The 6,534-nt window shown below is 37.9% G+C and overlaps 1 long non-coding RNA gene across 1 annotated transcript; it reads right to left on the bottom strand.

Annotated features, from left to right (window-relative positions):
• Positions 1 to 253: 253 nt before the first annotated feature.
• On the bottom strand, positions 254 to 5,742 carry LOC119311254. Its single transcript, XR_005150941.1, has 4 exons — positions 5,692 to 5,742; positions 5,511 to 5,590; positions 5,364 to 5,407; positions 254 to 607 (listed from the first exon to the last, which is right to left on the bottom strand). It is a non-coding gene; the product is annotated as an uncharacterized LOC119311254 (long non-coding RNA).
• Positions 5,743 to 6,534: the final 792 nt, after the last annotated feature.

The raw sequence follows: 6,534 nt of genomic DNA, 5'->3' as shown, positions 1-6,534 counted from the left end.
TATCTTTTTTTTTACTTCCAGGTTTTTATTAGACCGCACTATATAATAATCATGCCAAAAGAAGGATGTCGATTTGACCTTCGACTCTGCATATCTGTGTCGTTTATTTGTGTGGTTTATTTATTTGTAAATAAAAAGCACACCGGCACACCTGAAATATTATAACTTGATGATGGCTGGATTTACTAGCACTTGTCGTTTGAGTATTACTTCCAGGTTTTTATCAGATCGTAATATATAATAATCATGAAAGAAGAACGATGTCGATGTAATCTTCGACTCTGCATATCTGTGTCGTTTATTTATTTGTAAATAAAAAGCACACTAGCACACCTGAAATATTTTAACTTTATGATGGCTGGATTTACTAGCGTCTATCTTCTCAATGCAAATTTTCCATCTACTCATGACCGGGAATAATGACAAAACAAAATTACGAAACTCACCTTGATGGTTACACATCAATGCCAAGAGTTTTCAGCTGTAGTACAATAATGTAATAACATCCGTCAATCTCAGGAATATTGGATTCTGCCGGGTTAGCAAACTCATAAGTAAAAGCACTTCGCTGGCCCCTCCTATCCAGCACGGCAGATAGTACAATAAACTGGCAAGAGAAAGGACACAGGAATTATATTTCTTTACATAAAGTTTTAAGCTTTCTCTGTACAAAATCGTAAAGGAAATAACACACAAAATCGAAGAAACGTTCCAATGAGCTTAACTCGATATTCCTGTATAAAATGTATTACGAAAATAACTCAATTAATTTATCCAGATTGGGTATAAATAAAAGCAAAAACAATGTGGGGCCTGAGATAAAACAAAGGAAAGCATGGGGCCAGAGATAAATCAAAGGAAAGTGTGGGGCCTGACATAGCAATCACGATTCACTTTCCTCCTCACGCTATGGAAGTCCTTCCCGTGACTTCCGCCTTGTATATTGCCTATACCTAACGAACTCTCGATCAGGAACCCAAAGAAGCACCGTAGGGTTTCCCTTCAACCTCCCCTGAACCGCTGCCGCATCCTCACACTGTTCCACCGCAAAGGTCTCCTCCGCCGCGAAGGCCTCCACCTTGCCGCACACATCTGTCGGTGGTGACCTACCATCGTCGTCCATGTCTGCGCCACAATCCCCGGTGGCCTGTACGGATCAATCTACAATAATCATGGTAATGGTATCTCTCTGCAATTTCATCCTATTCATGCTTTCGCATCTGCGAAACAACAAACTCACCAGAGGGGATCCAACTAAGTAAAACAACATGATCTGTGTGACCCTACAAAATTACCAACATGCTCTGTGCGACTTAGGAAATTCTTATTATTACAACATCCAGATGATTAGTCACGCAAGTGAATCTGAAAAGGTTGACTGCATAATTGAACAAAGAAATAGATCATTATAATTTAGGTGAAAACAATATTCTTGTAGCACTATGTTAAGTAAACATGTACACATATCTGCATCCAGTTGTGATGTACAAAACATAGGGTCTAATGGTAAGAGCAGATCAGAAACTGTGGTTTCCACACACAAATAAGAGTGCTTATTTACCACATGAGCTCTGCCATCAATTGATTCACCGATTCAGCCCAAGTAACCATTGAACATAAAACAGAATTTTGCCAGAACTTTTGTGTAAGTTACTATAATCATGTACTACATTTTTTTTCTCATTGCACTAATATTTTCTCATTCTTACTTTAGTCCATGTTCCACTATGCACAAGACTCAAGTATCCGTGAACATATGGAAATTGCTACACTTAAACGGTTGTTTCATAGCTGGCCTGATAGTAATGATTATCATATCTCTCAATGTGATACGGTAAGGTTTTTTTTTCATTTGTAGCAGTGCTTTACTTGGTCTTAATTAATATTCTATGCATTTCTAAACTATTTCATCATTGCAGATTTTACTTCCTTGGTATATGTTTGGGTTATTTCTATTATTTGTCTTGGATCAAAATAGAAAAGTTGTCTCAATTTTCGATCCGATACCAATACCTACTTTTGGGAAAAATGTACTTAAAACCGTGGCCGACAATCTAAACCTTGCGCTTGAAGTTGCAAACCCTGCATTCAAGGATGATATCTCTAAATGGGAATGCATTGTTCCTGTTGCTCCAACAAACTCTACCTGGTATGAATCTTTCAAACGCATTACAATATTAATTGGTTCATTTAACGCACATTATGTGTTTATTTCATGCATGCAGTGCATTGTCTGGTTATTTGGTTTTTAATTACATGCACTCATTGTGCGATGGAAAGCTACATTTTCCCGTACCTCAGGTGACTATTTACACCATGCTTATTTGTATAATTGCACATGCAACTTGTTATAACAATGTTGTATAATGCCAATGTAGGATGGTTTTCAACTGAGGAAGCAATTTTTGGTGCATATTTTAAAGTACGAAGACAATGAAGCTCAAAACAATATCCCATACATTGAACGAAGCATCATTGATCGAATTTATAGATGGACCTTCATTGCTTCAAAAGATGGACCTTCAAGACATGCTTAGTTGCGGTTTTTAGAATATGTTCTTGTAGCAATTATAATACAATTATTATGTGACAGTGAATTTTATGCGAAGACATGTTTATGATACGTGTGTTGGATCACAAATATGTCGCACTTTTTGAAAATGCAATTTGAGTGACATGATAACATTTTGTAGCCATCTGTATTTTTTGTAAAAAATATATTTTAGTATTATATCATGTGAACATGTTTTGCTTGAGACGTATTATTAGGATTCCTGGTTGGTTGTTTCTTTTGCTACCTACAGGCCACCATGATCTTAATGTTTTATTGAAGAAATTAAGTACACACTGCACATTAGGATTCCTGGTTAGTTGTTTCTTATCAAGGGGTCCATGTGCTGTAACAATGGGGCGAATGAGACAAAATGACAGCATATATTTCAGCCGGTAGTGATGTTTCTACCATTCAAAATAGCCCCGGCACCTCCAGTAGCCATTTCGGATTAGATAAACAAAGTGACGCGCTTTCCACCTCTGTACCTCAAGAGGAGCAGAGAAGGGTTCTTGCAAAACTAGATTCACTGAAATAATAATGTTGATATCTATTTCTTGACATAGTAATGATGATATTTATTTCCTGACCACATGACAAGCTTAGTTGTTGACTTAGAATTGTTCATTGTATTTCTGACCAAATAGATTCACTCAAAATACACTACGGCATCCTCTTAGCATAGTGGAGTACGGACTCCATATCAGGACCTAACCAAGGTAGTCAGAGTCGGGATTCGGAGTCGGATCGATTTTCCTCAGACAGAATCGAGTCGTAAGATCGAGTCGTAGAATCGAGGATTCTACTAGATTTACTCAAATAAGATATTTTGTATGCACACAACAAATTTATATGCGTTCTATAGAGTTTTGACACTAAATATGGAGCAAAGAACGTACACATCAATGCTAGTTGTATTCCACTTATTTTTATGGCTAACCTGCCATCTAGCTCGCATGTATGGAACATATATGAGAGAGAAATATATAGAACATTTAAACCTTCAATGCACGAAATTTACTTAGGTTCTTTTTAGAGTGTGTGAATAGTCGATCACTTGTCTATCTGAGCTGCAGTGCTAAACCTTGAAGGGTCTTGCTCTCCTTGTCCGATCAATCTTGAAGGATCCCCATTTTCACGCCAATTCCATCTGTTGACAAGCCTGATCCTCAGTTTCAATCTAGGGTTTCAAAGATCTAGATCAAAGGTGCCGGCGGCTGAGCGTTTGGGCTTGGGAGGGGAATAAAGGTCCATGAGGTATATGAAAAGGGCTTTGGATGATAGCATTCTATTCTTCTACAACTAAACAAATGGCTTAGATAAATTAGTAGAATCAAACATAGTCCATAGCATAGTCGGGATTGTACAGTTTTGTACAGGATTCTATGATTTGGATCGCGACTCAACATGGATTCTACCTTATCCGGATTCATAGTGGGATTTGGATCGACATGCTTCTGTAGGGTCGTGAAGTCGTAGGATTCTAGCAGTCGAGTCGGGATTCTGGCTACCTTGGACCTAACAAACAAGGACAATTCAGGTAGATTGTTGACTTAGAATTGTTCATTGTATTTCTGACCAAATAGATTCACTCAAAATACACTACGGCATCCTCTTAGCATAGTGGAGTACGGACTCCATATCAGGACCTAACAAACAAGGACAATTCAGGTAGATATATATATCCCCAACTCTTATCTACCTGGACCATGTAGATCCTGAAGATTTTTTTTCTCGCAGGTCAAAAGGCAGATCCAAAGGAATTGAAGAGACAAGGAGAAAGGGATGTATGCACTAAACAGGGATAGGGATGATGTATTAAAAAGTAAACGTGAGTCGAGGGATCATAAGAAAGCTACATCTTCTATTCTAAGTGGAAAGAGCACCCTATCTAAGACACCCGTGGCCATATCGCCTGGTTTGTCCATCTAATTTACAGTTATATCGTACAGAAGAAAAACAACTGTTGCTCATATTGTACTGTAGCTAATTCACATTTATATTCTACAAAAGAAAAACAAGCACTTAATGGGGAGGGGGAAAATGCCTGGTATGAGCAACATAGAGGGGGAATCTACAGCCGTCCATAGGACTGGAGAACAACTCAATCTGATACAGGTGATGCCTTGGTCTCCCAGCTACATCACACACACATTGTTGAATGTTCGGTTTCCTAACTGAAAATCATTATGGGCGTTGTTATAATACCACTAATTATAACTGACATTCACTCAATATTTCTACAAACGATGAAGATTGTGATTGGCTATGATACTTATCAGATGCAAGAATTGGAGGCAGGATGAAATCAGTCAACATACCCAGTGCTACACCATGTGAAGATATTGTTTTGGATAAGAAGATTTTTTTTTCTTATTTGCCGCTTGTGATGCTAATACTTTTTCATTTATTGGTGCAACAGCTAGAAGGACTGGAGGATTTATTCAAATATGCATCCAAGCACATGGAATTAAAATCCGATAAGTGGACTGATCTAAATGTTACAACATGGAAAAGAGCAGAATGTATTAAGAGCAGACTACAGACGGATGGGTACACCTCCTAATATAACTCAGAGCATTTATGCTTACCAAGGTACATTTGGTATGCTATTATGCTTTTTTTGTTTTCATTGCATATCATTCCTGAAGCACATTTAATTGGTATATCTGCTCCTAATGACAGAGTTCTATTTCGAATGGGTGTTACATTAGCATATACCTATTAAGTATGATAAAACACCGAGGCTACAAAACTTGATCATGCATTACATCCAAAGCACATATGGAATATATCAGACACAATACTTTACCTTATCATAGACCAATGCAACTAACACAGCACCTGTCATGAGATCTGGCCACCAAATAATAACTTGAATAAGCCACATCATGTATGTAACAAGAGTATTCTTGAAATGACATAACACACATAAGAAGTTTCTAAATAAGACACTCACTTGCTGCCTAATAGAGATCTTCTCGTCTGGACAGCACCAACGCCAAAACAATGGAGCTCAAGGCGATAGATATCATTGGGCTGCATATAGTACAAAAATGGGTTACAAAACAAAATAGTTTGTGGATTTGAACAACAAGTATGTTACTACACACATAGAAAGAAGCAGATAGCGAGCATACATATATGTTTCACTAACAATATTCCACTTCTCTATATCCAATGCATCCATGCCTACATAGAGAAAGAGAAATGTCATGAATGACAACATGGCGAAGGCATACCTGTTGTGCATAGAGTGACATAAGCATCAACAAAGTTCAGAAGTCAAATGATGGAGTCACATGTATTTCTTCTAATACAAACAATGCAGATACTTGCCAGACAAGCATGTTGGGGACGGTGATGTCTCCGCTCCGAGGTACGGCCAGCAACAGCTTGTGGGATGCACCGTGGCTAGGGTTCGCTGCTGGACACGTGCATGTACCTGAAATTTATGCAGCTTTATCAATTCCAAAGAGCTGACAGGCTGTACGCTACATAATCTTGGGTCAGATTCAATGTCATATGAAATCTGAAACATAAAAATGTAATCAGATATAGAGGATGTATGAATTAAGTCAACCATAGATAATCAAGACCTTCAGTTACAAATAGAATGAAACTTTTATTGCCTATACAACAATAATCACTTTCAGAAACAACCATATCTGAATTCTGCGACTTGGAACTAAGTGAGTACCATCTTTTATTTTCTTTTCTCGAGGGGAACACAATGTGTGTCATATTTGTTCCTTGAAGGAGAAAGATATGATGAGATTATTTTTCAACATAACATTATTTGGCTAACAATTAATATCTTTTAGCGCTCCAAGTAAATATACTCAAGCATCATTTATCTGAAAAAATCTCTTGTCCATGCTGTATGTAAAGCCAGTATGGATGCTAGACCTACCAGCTCAACTACAGATCGAAAAAGAGAGGCGTGAGGAACCGCATCAGGGAGGGAAGGGAGCCAAGTACAT

Source organism: Triticum dicoccoides, chromosome 5B, assembly GCF_002162155.2.
Source record: "Triticum dicoccoides isolate Atlit2015 ecotype Zavitan chromosome 5B, WEW_v2.0, whole genome shotgun sequence".
Classification (NCBI taxonomy): Eukaryota; Viridiplantae; Streptophyta; class Magnoliopsida; order Poales; family Poaceae; genus Triticum; species Triticum dicoccoides.
The sequence above is the reverse complement of the archived record's forward strand: the minus strand, read 5'-3'. Positions and strand labels throughout refer to the sequence as shown.